This window comes from Schistocerca gregaria, chromosome 4 (assembly GCF_023897955.1).
Source record: "Schistocerca gregaria isolate iqSchGreg1 chromosome 4, iqSchGreg1.2, whole genome shotgun sequence".
Taxonomy (NCBI): domain Eukaryota; kingdom Metazoa; phylum Arthropoda; class Insecta; order Orthoptera; family Acrididae; genus Schistocerca; species Schistocerca gregaria.
In genome coordinates this window covers 637903574-637920151 of record NC_064923.1, presented here as the reverse complement: position 1 = coordinate 637920151, position 16578 = coordinate 637903574, and the positions used below count along the sequence as shown (strand labels likewise).

Here is a 16578-nt window from a genome sequence, read left to right as displayed (position 1 = left end):
TCTGTCAAAGCCTTCTGCACACCGTTTGCTTCGATACAACAAGTCCAGTGGACGTTGTGAGCTCACATGCCAGTTGCCACGCAGTACTGAGGTGCTATCGTCGTGCCCTTACAGCCAAATAACAGTCTTCTCTTCTCAAGTCAGAGCAACGGCCTTGCCGCAGTGGATACCCCGGTTCCTGTCAGATCACCGAAGTTAATCGCTGTCGGGCGTGGCAGGCACTTGGAAGGGTGACCATCCGGGCCGCCATGCGCTGTTGCCATTTTTCGGGGTGCACGCAGCCTTGTGATGCCAATTGAGGAGCTACTCAACCGAATAGTAGCGGCTCAGATCACAGAAAACCATCATAACGACCGGGAGAGCGGTGTGCTGACCACACGCCCCTCCTATCCGCATCCTCAACTGAGGATAAAACGGTGGTCACATGGTCCCGATTAACCACTTCTGGCCTGGAGACGGAGTGTGCTTCTGAAGTCACTCGTGGTCGGCTCTGTCCTGGTCTTCTGGATACAGTTTCGGTCTCTCTAAGCTGTCACCACATCGGAGAAACAACAGAGCGATTCATATAAAGCCATCGGGCCAAATCAGTTTGCGATTGTTCTGTTTCCTTTCTTTGTACGACCCTCCGCCGCAGAGAATCTGGTAGGTATCTTCTCTGTGCCATACTGCACCGTCTGTGCCAGTGTACACAGCGTTTGTGGATGTGGGACTACCCGGAAAACAATACTTCGTTTCATAGATGCCCTAACGTCATCGTTGGCATGATTGTTCGTTGACCAGAATGGCATCTGACGTATAGGACACGATGGTACGGATATCTGGTTGACAGTTGGCATGATTGTATCGTGAATTAGACACAGTATGGAGAAATAGCGGTTTTTTGCTTTAATTTTGGACACCAATGTGTTTACGCTTGAGCCATCAGCATATATTAGTTGCTTGTCATTTTACTACCTCGTTTACTAAATTGTTTTATGGTGACTTGGAAACATGTGGGGTAAATTTTCTGTTTTGAAGATGTGTGTTATTGTAGATGCACGTGGTCCCTTGGAAGACATTTGTATCTACTGTGCGTGAACTTGATGCCTATTTGTTAAAAAATATTTAAAATTAAAGTCAAATCTCTCATGATTTATTTTCCTCCTGAAGTCACCTCCCAATTGTACGACTTTTTATGTTCAGTCTAGATGTGCTCGCTTAACCTTTGTTCACGTTAATAGCCAGTGTGAGCACGGCTCATTGGAAAAAGTTAACCTTCAGCAGAATTAAAAATACCATGAACTGCCTTCAGCAGATAAACAATTTTCTTTTTTACATGAAACTGTAAAGTAAATAAGATGCGGTTGAGATTCAAAGAACTGCAACACACATGTTGCATTCATGAATACATCCAAAATTTGCATTTTTGTAACTGATGCTTCTTATCGTAAGATATTAGGTACTACAACGTGCAACTATAACTGTATCTCACGCGTCTCTTCTACAACAAGAAAAGCATCTACTCTTAAGATTGTAATAGAACAGTCGAAAATATTCTTCAAGTTGAATTAAAGGCCCTTTTACGTATTAAGCTATTTTACTTCACAATTTTTATTAATAGTAGGCAGATCGCATTGTTGTTCATTCATGCGTCAAATTTTACACAGTGGATAGTATTTTCTAGCCCTTAATAACGGAATTACAATTGCTACTCATTCAGGTAGTAGGTGGATTTCAGCGGGCTATTGGGTATGTCAACAGGACTGATTTGGTAGCTGTTGAAGGGAGGCTAAACGCTCGTCAATACCCCGGGTACAGGCTACAGGGTGCACCCATCTGCAGGTGGTCGCTCATGTCGGCACCAATGATGTGTGTCGCTATGGATCGGAGGAAATCCTCTCTGGCTTCCAGCGACTATCTGATTTGGTGAAGACTGCTAGTCTCGTTAGCGGGATGAAAGCAGAGCTCACCATCTGCAGCATCGTCGACAAAACTGACTGTGGACCTTTGGTACAGAGCCGAGTGGAGGGTCTGAATCAGAGACTGAGACGGTTCTGCGACCGTGTGGGCTGCAGATTTCTCGACTTGCGCCATAGGGTGGTGGGATTTCGGGTTCCGCTGGATAGGTCAGGAGTCCACTACACACAAAAGACGGCTACACGGGTAGCAGGGGTTGAGTGGCGCGGATTCGGCGGTTTTTTAGGTTAGATGGCCTCGGGCAAGTACAGAAAGAGCAACAGCCCCAAAGGGTGCGGGGCAAAGTCAGGACATGCGGGGACCAAGCAGCAATCGGTATTGTAATTGCAAACTGTCGAAGCTGCATCGGTAAAGTACCGGAACATCAAGCGCTGATAGAAAGCACCGAAGCTGAAATCGTTATAGGTACGGAAAGCTGGATGAAGCCAGAGATAAATTCTGACGAAATTTTTACAAAGACACAGACCGTGTTTAGAAAGGATAGATTGCATGCAACCGGTGGTGACGTGTTTGTCGCTGTTTGAAGTAGTTTATCCTGTAGTGAAATAGAAGTGGATAGTTCCTGTGAATTATTATGGGTAGAGGTTACACTCAACAACTGAGCTAGGGTAATAATTTAATAATTGGCTCCTTTTACCGACCTCCCGACTCAGCTGCATTGCATTAGTGGCAGAACAACTGAGAGAAAATCTGGAATACATTTCACATAAATTTTCACAGCATGTTATAGTCGTAGGTGGAGATTTAAATTTACCAGTTATAGACTCGGACATTCAGATGTTTAGGACGGGTGGTAGGGACAGAGCATCGAGTGACATTGTACTGAGTGCACTATCTGAGAATTACCTAGAGCAATTAAACAGAGAACGGACTAGTGGAGATAACACCTTGGACCTACTGATAACTAACAGACCCGAACTTTTCGACTCTGAAAGGGCAGAACAGGGAATCAGTGAACATAAGGCCGTTGCAGCATCCCTGATATGAAAATAAATAGGAATACAAAAAAGGGAGGAAGGTTTATCTGTTTAGTAAGAGTAATAGAAGGCAGAATTCAGACTACCTAACAGATCAAAACGAAAATTTCTCTTCCGACACTGACAATGTTGAGTGTTTATGGGAAACGTTCAAGGCAATCGTAAAATGCGTTTTAGACAGATGCGTGCCGAGTAAAACTGTGAGGGACGGGAAAAACCCACCGTGTTTCAACAACAAAGTTAGGAAACTACTGCGAAAGCAAAGAGACCTTCACTGCAAGTTTAAACGCAGCCAAAAACCTCTCAGACAAACAGGAGCTAAACGATGTCAAAGTTAGCGTAAGGAAGGCTATGCGTGAAGCATAGTGAATTCAAAAGTAAAATTCTATGTTCCGACTTGACAGAAAATCCTAGGAAGTTCTGGTCTTACGTTAAATCAGAAAGTGACTCGAAACAGCATATTCAGACACTCTGGGATGATGATGGCATTGAAACAGATGATGGCACGCGTAAAGCTGAAATACTAAACACCTTTTTCCAAAGCTGTTTCACAGAGGAATACCGCACTCCAGATCCTTCTCTAAATCCTAACACAAACGAAAAAAATGGCTGACATCGAAATGAGTGTCCAAGGAATAGAAAAGCAACTGAAATCACTCAACAAAGGAAAGTCAACTGGACCTGACGGGATACCCATTCGATTCTACACAGAGTACGCGAAAGAGCTTGCCCCCTACTAACAGCTGTGTACCGCAAGTCTCTAGAGGAACGGAAGGTTCCAAATGATTGGAAAAGAGCACAGGTCGTCCCAGTCTTCAAGAAGGGTCGTCGAGCAGAAGTGCAAAACTATAGACCTATATCTCTGACGTCGATCTGTTGTAGAATTTTAGAACATGTTTTTTACTCTCATATCATCTCGTTTCTGGAAACCCAGAATCTACTCTGTAGGAATCAACATGGATTCCGGAGACAGCGATCGTGTGAGACCCAACTAGCACTATTTGTTCATGAGACCAGAAAATATTAGATACAGGCTCCCAGGTAGATGCTATTTTCCTTGACTTCCGGAAGGCGTTCGGTACAGTTCCGCACTGTCGCTTGATAAACAAAGTAAGAGCCTACGGAATCCAGACCAGCTGTGTGGCTGGATTGAAGAGTTTTTAGCAAACAGAACACAGCATGTAGTTCTCAATGGAGAAACGTCTACAGACGTTAAAGGAACCTCTGGCGTGCCACAGGGTTAGTATTATGGGACCATTGCTTTTCACAACATATATTAATGACCTAGTGGATAGCGTCGGAAGTTCCATGCGGCTTTTCGCGGATGATGCTGTAGTATACAGAGAAGTTGCAGCATTACAAAATTGTAGCGAAATGCAGGAAGATCTGCAGCGAATAGGCACTTGGTGCAGAGAGTGGCAACTGACCCTTAACATAGACAAATGTAATGTATTGCGAATACATAGATAGAAAGATCCTTTATTGTATGATTAAATGATAGCGGAACAAACACCGGTAGCAGTTACTTCTGTAAAATATCTGGGAGTATGCGTGCGGAACGATATGAAGTGGAATGATGATATAAAATTAATTGTTGGTAAGGCGGGTCCCAGATTGAGATTCATTGGGAGAGTCCTTAGAAAATGTAGTTCATCAACAAAGGATTTGGCTTGTAAAACACTCGTTCGACCTACACTTGAGTACTGCTCATCAGTGTGGGATCCCTACCAGGTCGGGTTGACAGAGGAGATAAAGAAGATCCAAAGAAGAGTTGTGCGTTTCGTCACAGGTTAATTTGGTAAGCGTGATAGCGTTATGGAGATGTTTAGCAAACTGAAGTGGCAGACTCTGGAAGGGAGGCGTTCTGCTTCGCGGTGTAGCTTGCTGTCCAGGTTTCGAGAGGGACGTTTCTGGATGAGGTATCGAAAATAATTTGCTTCCCCCTACCTATACCTCCCGAGAATATCACGAATGTAAAATTAGATTGATTCGAGCGCGTACGTAGGCTTTCCGGTAGTCGTTCTTCCCGCGCACCATACGCGACTGGAACAGGAAAGGGAGGCAATGACAGTGACACGTAAAGTGCCCTCCACCACACACCGTTGAGTGGCTTGCGGAGTATAAATGTAGATGTAGATATAGCAAAAATGGCAAACTAATTTCTCACTCTTTTGATCAGGGTACCGGACAGCGTATTCCAGCATCATAATGCATGACCAACAAAGGTCTTGAGGGACGTATGGATCCTTTACCAGCTAAGCTGGCCTCCAGATTTATTACCCAACGACTCTGGGATACAATGAAAGGATTCGTGCATTCATACTAGTATCCAGTCAGTAGTCTTCATAAATTGACACAACATGTGTCAGTTTATGGCATGGCAAGAAAATACTCGGGGTGACACTCGGAGGCCGTTTGCTTCCATATCAATTTGAATACAAGAATCTATTCTTGCTCAAAGGGGTACATCTCATACCCATCGGTTCCGCATGGAATGGAAGTCTAATCACTTAATACTCGTTGTTGTTGTTGTTGTTGTGGTCTTCAGTCCTGAGACTGGTTTGGTGCAGCTTTCCATGCTACTCTATCCTGTGCAAGCTTCTTCATCTCCCAGTACCTACTGTAACCTACATCCTTCTGAATCTGCTTAGTGTATTCATCTCTTGGTCTCCCTCTACGATTTTTACCCTCCACACTGCCCTCCAATACTAAATTGGTGATCCCTTGATGCCTCAGAACATGTCCTACCAACCGATCCCTTCTTCTGGTCAAGTTGTGCCACAAACTTCTCTTCTCCCCAATCCTATACCAAATTTCCCCATTAGTTATGTGATCTACCCATCTAATCCTCAGCATTCTTCTGTAGCACCACATTTCGAAAGCTTCTTTTCTCTTCTTGTCCAAACTATTTATGGTCCATGTTTCACTTCCATACATGGCTACACTCCATACAAATACTTTCAGAAATGACTTCCTGACACTTAAATCTATACTCGATGTTAACAAATTTCTCTTCTTCAGAAACGCTTTCCTTGCCATTGCCAGTCTACATTTTATATCCTCTCTACTTCGACCATCATTAGTTATTTTTCTCCCCAAATAGCAAACTCCTTTACTACTTTAAGTGTCTCATTTCCTAATCTAATTCCGTCAGCAGCACCCGACTTAATTCGACTACATTCCATTATCCTCGTTTTGCTTTTGTTGATGTTCATCTTATATCCTCCTTTCAAGACACTATCCAATCCATTCAACTGCTCTTCCAAGTCCTTTGCTGTCTCTGACAGAATTACGATGTCATCGGCGAACCTCAAAGTTTTTATTTCTTCTCCATGGATTTTAATACCTACCCCGAATTTTTCTTTTGTTTCCTTTACTGCTTGCTCAATATACAGATTGAATAACATCGGGGAGAGGCTACAACCCTGTCTCACTCCCTTCCCAACCACTGCTTCCCTTTCACGTCCCTCGACTCTTATAACTGCCATCTGGTTTCTGTAAAAATTGTAAATAGCCTTTCGCTCCCTGTATTTTACCCCTGCCACCTTTAGAATTTGAAAGAGAGTATTCCAGTCAACATTGTCAAAAGCTTTCTCTAAGTCTACAAATGCTAGAAACGTAGGTTTGCCTTTCCTTAATCTTTCTTCTAAGATAAGTCGTAAGGTCAGTATTTCCTCACGTGTTCCAACATTTCTACGGAATCCAAACTGATCTCCCCCGAGGTTGGCTTCTATTAGTTTTTCCATTCGTCGGTAAAGAATTCGTGTTAGTATTTTGCAGCTGTGGCTTATTAAACTGATTGTTCGGTAATTTTCACGTCTGTCAATACCTGCTTTCTTTGGGATTGGAATTATTATATTCTTCTTGAAGTCTGCAGGTATTTCGCCTGTTTCATACATCTTGTTCACCAGATAGTAGAGTTTTGTCAGAACTGGCTCTCCCAAGGCCGTCAGTAGTTACAATGGAATGTTGTCTAATCTGGGGGCCTTGTTTCGACTCAGGTCTTTCAGTGCTCTGTCAAACTCTTCACGTAGTATCGTATCTCCCATTTCATCTTCATCCACATCCTCTTCCATTTCCATAATATTGTCCTCAAGTGCATCGCCCTTGTATAGACCCTCTATATACTCCTTCCACCTTTCTGCTTTCCTTTCTTTGCTTATAACTGGGTTTCCATCTGAGCTCTTTATGTTCATACAAGTGCTTCTCTTATCTCCAAAGGTCTCTTTAATTTTCCTGTAGGCAGTATCTATCTTGCCCCTAGTGAGATAAGCCTCTACATCCTTACATTTGTCCTCTAGCCATCCCTGCTTAGCCATTTTGCACTTTCTGTCGATCTCATTTTTGAGACGTTTGTATTTCTTTTTGCCTTCTTCATTTACTGCATTTTTATATTTTCTCCTTTAATCAATTGAATTCAATATTTCTTCTGTTACCCAAGGATTTCTACTAGCCCTCGTCTTTTTACCTAATTGTTTATCTGCTGCCTTCACTACTTCATCCCTCAAAGGTATCCATTCTTCTTCTACTGTATTTGTTTCCCCCATTCCTGTCAATTGTTCCCTTACGCTCTCCCTGAAACTCTGTAGAACCTCTGGTTCTTTCAGTTTATCCAGGTCATATCTCCTTAAGTTCCCTCCTTTTTGCAGTTTCTTCAGTTTTAATCTACAGGTCATAACCAATAGATTGTGGTCAAAGCACACCTTCCCCTGGAAATGTCTTACAATTTAAAACCTGGTTCCTAAATCTCTGTCTCACCATTATATAATCTATCTGCTACCTTTTAGTATCTCCAGGGTTCTTCCATGTATACAACCTTCTTTCATGATTCTTAAACCAAGTATTAGCTATGATTAAGTTGTGCTCTGTGCAAAATTCTACCAGGCGGGTTCCTCTTTAATTTCTTAGCCCCAATCCATATTCACCTATTACGTTCCCTTCTCTCCCTTTTCCTACTGCCGAATTCCGGTCACCCATGACTATTAAATTTTCATCACCCTTCACTATCTGAATAATTTCTTTTATTTCATCATACATTTCTTCAATTTCTTCGTCATCTGCAGAGCTAGTTGGCATACAAACTTGTACTACTGTAGTAGGTGTGGGCTTCGTATCTATCTTGGCCACAATAATGCGTTCACTATGCTGTTTGTAGTAGCTTACCCGCATTCCTATTTTCCTATTCATTATTAAACCTACTCCTGCATTACCCCTATTTGATTTTTTGTTTATAACCCTGTAGTCACCTGACCAAAAGTCTTGTTCCTCCTGCCACCGAACTTCACTAATTCCTACTATATCTAACTTTAACCTACCCATTTCCCTTTTTAAATTTTCTAACCTACCTGCCCGATTAAGGGATCTGACATTCCACGTTCCGATCCGTAGAACGCCAGTTTTCTTTCTGCTGATAACGACATCCTCTTGAGTAGTCCCTGACCGGAGATCCGAATGGGGGACTATTTTACCTCCGGAATATTTTACCCAAGAGGACGTCATCATCATTTAATCATACAGTAAAGCTGCATGACCTCGGGAAAAATTACAGCCGTAGTTTCCCCTTGCTTTCTGCCGTTCGCAGTACCAGCACAGCAAGGCCGTTTTGATTATTGTTACAAGGCCAGATCAGTCAATCATCCAGACTGTTGCCCTTGCAACTACTGGAAAGGCTGCTGCCCCTCTTCAGGAACCACACGTTTGTCTGTCCTCTCAACAGATACCCCTCCGTTGTGGTTGCACCTACGGCACGGCTATCTGTATCGCTGAGGCAGGCAAGCCTCCCCACCAACGGCAAGGTCCATGGTTCATGGGGGGAGGTAATACTCGTTATGTGATAAAAATATCTCCACAATGTGTTATAAATATAGAACTGGTGCTTAATACTGTAACACTTTGCTGTGCAAACAATGCATACACATTTAGGGGTAATAATAAAAGATATATTATGCGATATTGACGTAAAATTAGTTTTAAGGTAGGTGAATGGGAGATTTAGATATGTCGGAAGGATTTTCGGAAAGTGTACTTCGACTGTAGAGCTAACTGCATGCTAGACGCTTGAGCAACCAACTAAGGAGCAATATGGCAGCGTCTGAAGTCATCATGTACATGACAATGTATAACAGTAATGATTTTGTAATTGTTGAACTGAATTGAGACATATGGTACTGATATCTTAATAAGTCGGTTTAGTTCATTCGAAAGCGTAACAGCCGGCCGCGGTGGTCTAGCGGTTCTAGGCGCGCAGTCCGGAACCGCGCGACTGCTACGATCGCAGGTTCGAATCCAGCCTCGGGCATGGATGTGTGTGATGTCCTTAGGTTAGTTAGGTTTAAGTAGTTCTAAGTTCTAGGGGACTGATGACCACAGTAGTTAAGTCCTATAGTGCTCAGAGCCATTTGAACCATTTGAAAGCGTACAGAATTAAACGGAGAACTTTAATGGTAATTCTTGGAAGAAATAGGGCGTAGTTCTCCACAATCCTGTTGGGTACATTTAAAGAAACCGCTTTCGAGGGAGACTGTGCGCTTACTCTGCTACCAAGAGAATAGAGATTAGGACGAACGGAGGCCTACAGTTGGTCGTATGGGTGTATGTAAATGTAGCTGTAGATAAACTGCAGGAAAAAATTGAAATATGCGTTCTTTTGCTAGCAACAGCGTAGAAAATTTGTTGTAATTTATTAGAGAAATTATACGTCATGCTAGGCCGTAACCACATAGCAGGTGGGTCGTGCTTGTAGCAAAATCTTTATTTTATTGCTATACTAAAATGCGTTTCGGGAAAGTGGATGCAAATGGTACTAATTTGTGCAGAGTAGACATATAGATTAAGACAGGACATCTAGTAAACGTATTAAAGATGAATGCATTCAAGTATGATGAGCGATGGTTAAGGTAATATTTATAGTTCTAAGTGTTTCTATGCACAATGCGATTAATATTATGTATTCTAATGACGTGTCCTCGCGTCGACTGTGAAGATGGTCTGAGTCAAATCCAAAAGATTTAGTGCTGTGCACAATTCGATACGTAACTTGTCCGAGCTGGTAAAACTCTAGTCGAACCTAGAATGATTTGACCATAATTCTTATCTCTCGTATGATGTGCTTTTGAAAGTTATCGTAAGTATCGCATATTTTAAGAGGAATGTTCAAAATATTGTAATACATTTCCATAATCTGACCGTCGGTAAATATTTCATTGCTGAAGATCGGAAATTCCTCGTTGCAGGACACAGTTTCCTATCAGGTGATAGAGATTTTGTCCTTATAGAGAAGAAAAAAAGATCTTTACACGTATATCACCCCGACGACTGGATTCCAGTAACCACTAACGCCTAACACAGCGGATCCCTTCTCTGCAAGATGGAACCAGAATACTTAAGAGATTTTGCCGCACTAGACCAAAGTTGGCGCTGACACTCCTTCAAAATAACTGAGTATCTCAGGCTACAAATTTCATCTGACAGCCTTGCTGAACTAAGGGGAAGTAAAAGTCTTAAAGTATCCGAGAAGTACGGGGAAAGAACCTGCCCTAGGCAACATTTCAGTTTTCTCTATTTTGTGCGGTAAACTTCTGCCAGTAAAAAGTGACAAGAAGGGGGAAACTTACTTGACATGGGGCAGTATATCCCAGCTGAAACACGGAATTTCTACGAGCAAACTGTCAAGTGAATCGTGCATTTACTCGTCTGTCTGCCAAAACCCACTGATTGAGGACAGAAAATGTAATTATGAATGTAGATATTTCGTGTAATTGCAACGCGAGTAGTGTAAATTTTTTTGTATCTTCTGTTGGTCCTTGTGCAAATTTGTATTCCAATAAATATCACCTGTTTTGACCTTTGTTCTTACACTTTCTCAAAAATAAGCTCTATATTCCAGCCATTAGTAACACAGAAAAACCAATGTCTTTCAACTGCACAACGTCATAACTGTGGCGCTAAGGCGTTGTTCGTTCAGGAAAATAAAAACTAGTGCTATTTTTAAAAAAAACATAAGCAAATGTGCCATAATTGTTACAAAAATATGCAGAATGGCGTTTACCTCATAACACCGCCTGTATCAAGAAAGCACTAGTACTTACGCATAAAGCAGTTTTTTCTTTACCAGTAAAATTTGCTTAGGTAAAATTTGCTTTTAGTTAGTTACGATGTTGTTAGGGTAAACGATCAAATTATGCATTACCATTCACAATATTATTAATAATGCGATTTACTGGCTTGTGGCGTCACAGCGCCACTTAACGAATTTTCACCCATATCATGAGGAATAATTACTAAATGACAGCGCCTAGTACGCTAAAGGAAACGCTATTTAATTTTATTGGTTCCAATATCTACGCAATGAAGTGATGCATTAACCTTGTAACTAGTAATGGGATGAAAATAACGCAAAGATAACAGTTTTAGAATATTATAAAAAGGCATGTACGATTGTGAGAAGCTCTATTTCGCTGATCTCTTTCGGTTAAATCTCGTAGACGATTAGGTTTTCTTGGGAATTAGATCTTTCTTGATCGCTGTTGCTGAGCTGTACTACTAAACGTAAGTTGTGTTTGCTTGTGCAGACTCAATGTCCATTAAAAGCATTAAAATATTTTGTGACATTAAGACTACGTCATTTGAAGAACCTCTTTCAGTCTGAATAAAAAGAAAAGATAAATCTCATTCGGTGCGAGTGAGCGAGTGCAATAACTAAATATCGAAGCTTTTCATTTGGGTCGTGATTATTTCAAAAGTCTTTTTGCGAGAAATTACTACTCACGTATTACATTATTGCAACCTTCAGTCATTTATTTTTCTCCGAGCCCTAAATTTTTCTGAGTGCAATTATTACTAAATTAAATATCATTACTGGTTCAAATGGCTCTGAGCACTGTGGGACTTAACATCTATGGTCATCAGTCCCCTAGAACATATAACTACTTAAACCTAACTAACCTAAGGACATCACACAAAACCCCGTAATCACGAGGCAGAGAAAATCCCTGACCTCGCCGGAAATCGAACCCGGGCGCGGGAAGCGAGAACGCTACCGCACGAACACGAGTTGCGGACTAAATATCATTCCTTTTCACTGTCAACAAAATACGAAACGAACTGTTTCCAATCTAACTGTGCGACGTAGCCATTTTCCAGTTCAGAGGTAGCTTAAGTTAACAGTATTATTATCATTACTGACTTTTACGAAAGTAACTGAGATTAAACAAAAGAGTATCGGACTCCCGTTTTCTTATCACGTCACCGCCAAAGACACTATTCCAATAAATAATTTTCCGTAACGTTTACTTCTCTCGATTGAGAATATAGTCAGTTTCTCGCAATTACAGGTGGTAATGCTATTAGCTGACCTGTTTCGTTTAGATCTCCAGCGGTGTTCTGCCAGGCTTTGTCTTGCACACAGCCACTGTAAATAGTCTGCTCGATTATGATCGTATAATTCAGGATATTTTTCTATTATTTCATGAAAATTTACGTTAATCTCTAAATAATTTAGCATTTTGACACTTCAAATTAAAGAAAACAGCAGTGCGTCACTTGACGTCACCGCCAAGCGTCGCTTCGACGCGCCACTCGTGGCTAAAACGTACGTGGGGCTTGAAACGTTGTCACATCTCCACCAGACGTCCCTGCCAAGCCACTTCTCTGTGAATTGAGCCTAATGAAAGTACCGCACACCACGATTGATTCCATCCTAAATGTTTGTGTAACTTGAGGGATAAGACACATATTCATATCAAATTGGATGTGCACCATAATCAGTAAGATGTTCAGTTGTAGTCATTACCGAAGGAATATCGTAAACAATCAGAAAAAATCAGCGTGACGACTTACAAACTTTTTCGGAATAACAGTAACTTTTTTATTTACATATGTGAATAACAAACACATAAATAGTGTTACTGACATACAATTCACAAGTTGTCAAGTTCAACTTGAATAAAGTCTAACTCCGAGATCATTCGCAGAAAATGCAAGGAAATAATGACGCTGAGGCGATTTGTGCAGAATTTGACATTTTCATTAACTGATAACATCTACAATTCCCAGTATGTGGAAAATTTAATTGGTTATTTTAATTAATATCTAATCAGCAACAAAGTAGCTGAAAGTGAGGTGGGCAAGAATTTTCCATGAGTAGAGAACTACATTAAGGAATTAAATCCAGTGATAATCAACGTGAAAGAAAGAGAAAATAACTTACAACATGAACATATTTTGTACTAACTAACCGTAAAAACACATGCAAAGTAACTATGAAGGGCTTTTTAGTTACAACTGGAATTCCTTTTGTTGTTAGTATAAACAATCATAGTGTGCAAACTAATGTTTGTCAAACATTTGTGTTAAAAATGTTGTTGATGTTACTACTGAGCAGTTCGTCCCAATTCCATGGTACTACCCTACAGTTCGCAAGTGTTAGGCAAACTGAAAGCCTCATAAACTTGGTTTGTTAGATGGTATTGGTTTACGTTTTACACTCTATTTTAGGTGAGGTAAAAAAAAGACGTGAAAGAGCGTTTTAGAGGATGAATACGAAAGTAAGGGAATAAAGTCCTAAGGATAAAGCTCACACACCACATAGCCCATCTGGAAGGAAAAATTTACGAGAACTGTTGAAGGGGATGTAGTACCTACTTAACGTGGAATTAAAGTTAGCAATATACAAAACATGGATGACAATGATCAAGAATAATAGAAGAAAGGACAATGACTTGCTATGTATCTGGGCTGTGGACAGAACACAGCTATATGTAAACTGTGATTGCTGGAGATGGAGCGATCAAGGAAAACATCTGAATCATAGAGGTGCTGGAGGAAAGAGATCTACTTGTGTAAAATGCTGACGTTAAATTGGACTGTTTGCATCTGAAAGATGTGTCTGGAGCATAGACTTGCACGGAAGAGGAAGATACAACTGAGAAGAATAAACTAGAGATATTTGAGGAGAGGTGCTACAGAAGAATAAGAAAATTTCATTGAACACATAAAGTAGGAAATGAAGTGATACTAGATGCAGTAGGCGACAAGAGAAATTGTCACCACACAAACTTGGCGTTGAAAGGAAAACTGGAAAGGATGAATTATACATACATGAGAAAAAGTTTTGCATCACCTCGGTACCGAGAGTTTCGGAACCTGTAGAGAAAATTGGAATAGAGATCAACATAAACATCATTTCCGCCTTTTTTGTTGCTAACGAAAACCACACATTGCATGTAGTACCACCAAACAGCGTGACCTTCAGAGGTGGTGGTCCAGATTGCTGTCCACACCGGTACCTCTAGTACCCAGTAGCACTTCCTTTCGCACTGATGCATGCCTGTATTCGTCGTGGCATACTATCCACAAGTTCATCAAGGCAATGTTGGTCCCGATTGTCCCACTCCTCAACGGCAAGGGTCACGTCGTCCATTAACAGCCCTTTTCACTCTATCCCAGGCATGTTCGACAGGGTTCATGTCTGGAGAACATGCTGGCCACTCTAGTCGAGCGATGTCGTTATCCTGAAGGAAGTCATTCACAAGATGTTCACGATGGGGGTGTGAATTGTCGTCCATGAGGACGAATGTCCCGCCAATATGCTGCCGATATGGTTTCACTGTCGGTCAGAGGATGGCATTCACGTATCGTACAGCCGTTACGGCGCCTCCCATGACCACCAGTGGCGTACGTTGGCCCCACAGAATGCCACCCCAAAACATCAGGGAACCTCCACCTTGTTGCACTCGCTGGACAGTGTGTCTAAGGCGTTCAGCTTGACCGGATGGCCTCCAAACACGTCTCCGACGACTGTCTGGTTGAAGGCATACGCGACGCTCATCGGTGAAGAGAACGTGATGCCAATCCTGAGTGGTCCATTCGGCATGTTGTTGGGCCAATCTGTACCGCGCTGCACGGTGTCGCGGTTGCAAAGATCGACCTCGCCATGCATATCGGGAGTGAAGTAGCGCATCATGCAGCTCAATGCGCACAGTTTGAGGCGTAACACGAGTTTTGTGGCTGCACGAAAAGCATTATTCAACATGGCGGCGTTGCTGTCAGGGTTCCTCGGTGCCATAGTCCGTAGGTAGCAGTCATCCACTGCATTAGTAGCCCTTGGGCAGCCTGAGCGAGGCATGTCTTCGACAGTTCCTGTCTCTCTGTATCTCTTCCACGTCCGAACAACGCCTGGACACTTTCCTTGTTGCGAGCGATTCCTGGCACAAAGTAACAATGCGGACGCGATCGGATCGGTGTACTGACCGTCTAGGAATGGTTGGACTACGTACAACACGAGCCGTGCACCTCCTTCCTCGAACTGATCGGCTGCCGGACCCCGTCCGTCTAATAGGCGCTGCTCATGCATCGTTGTTTACATCTCTGGACGGGTTTAGAGACATCTCTCAACAGTCAAAGGGACTGTGTCTGTGATACAACATCCACAGTCAACATCTGTCTTCAATAGTACTTGGAACCGTGGTGATGCAAAACTTTTTTTGATGTGCGTGGGAGCAGTAGAAACAGCTACAAAATACAGTACCGAAAGCGGTTCATACAGTAGATACGCGAAGTTGGAAAGTTAGTACCGGAAAAGAAGAAATGAAAGCCGTAGTCAGTTAGACCGAAAATTCTGCTTCTCAGGAAAAGAAATAAGCAACCTGTTAGAGCTGAGATGGTGTAGCTACATTACAAGACAATATGTAGAGAACTTACGTGTGCGCCGACCAGATGTGAGGCTCCGACAAATGGACTACAACACCAGCGGGTGAGCGACTCTATCTAGAAAGGTGCGGATTGTGCAGGGCAAACATGGGGAGCCCGGCAAACAGCGAAGCGGCTGATCTGCGAGTCCTGGGCAGATAACGCGTGCCGGTCGCAGGCCAGCCCACGCCTGCACGCACTGCTCTGCCTACTGCTATCTGCAACCAGAAATGGAGAGTTTCGCGCCGGGCCAGTCGATAACAGCAGGAAGAGGAAGCAGCAGCTGCCTGCCGCGGCTTCCGCCATGCGTTTCGCCCGCTGTCTTTCTCCATTGTAAAGAGAAGCCTCGTACTTCCCAGGGTCAACAGTTCTGCTGTTAAATATAACGTTATCAAAAGAGAAAGAACGTACGTTAATAGGTGAGGGTATCCTCCTCTAAAGGCGTATGACGTTTCGTGAAACGTTTCCAAGATACAGCTGCTAAAACTTTCACAAAAATGTGATGATAAATGAACAGGCCATTACTTGCCAGAGATCCTTTGTCCTTTTGAACTGCAGGACTTGAATTACTTTGTAGTCTCGTCGTATAAAATGTGATCGATTGAAAGAAATATCTAAGAAAGACCTCCTTTTTCATATTGAACAGCAATGCATGTGTTATTAAGAAGTATGATGCAATGGTCCTTCGGCCATGTAATGTATACACTTCCGAAGCAACAGGCACTGCACAGACTACAATCATCAAGCAATACAGGAAATGTATTCGCAACTGCAAATATAAACCACCTCCGGCTGTGAATTGGAATGACGATAGAGAAAATTTGTGACTCGCACCCGAACATCCCACTGTTCGCGAGCGGTCGCCTTAACCGCATCGGCTATCCGTGCCCGAATCCCGCTCAGCGGCAAACTGCTGTATGTCTTATCCATGTGTCACAAGCTGCACTCCTACGTTATG

At 42.4% G+C, this 16578-nt stretch overlaps 1 protein-coding gene across 1 annotated transcript in view; it reads right to left on the bottom strand.

Annotated features, from left to right (window-relative positions):
• The window catches only part of LOC126266795 (uncharacterized), an 81785-nt gene extending 65931 nt beyond the window's left edge, over positions 1-15854 (bottom strand). The window contains exon 1 of the mRNA XM_049971338.1: positions 15633-15854. The gene's annotated coding sequence lies outside the window, so the exon portion shown is untranslated. The remainder of the gene's footprint in view (positions 1-15632) is intronic.
• Positions 15855-16578: the final 724 nt, after the last annotated feature.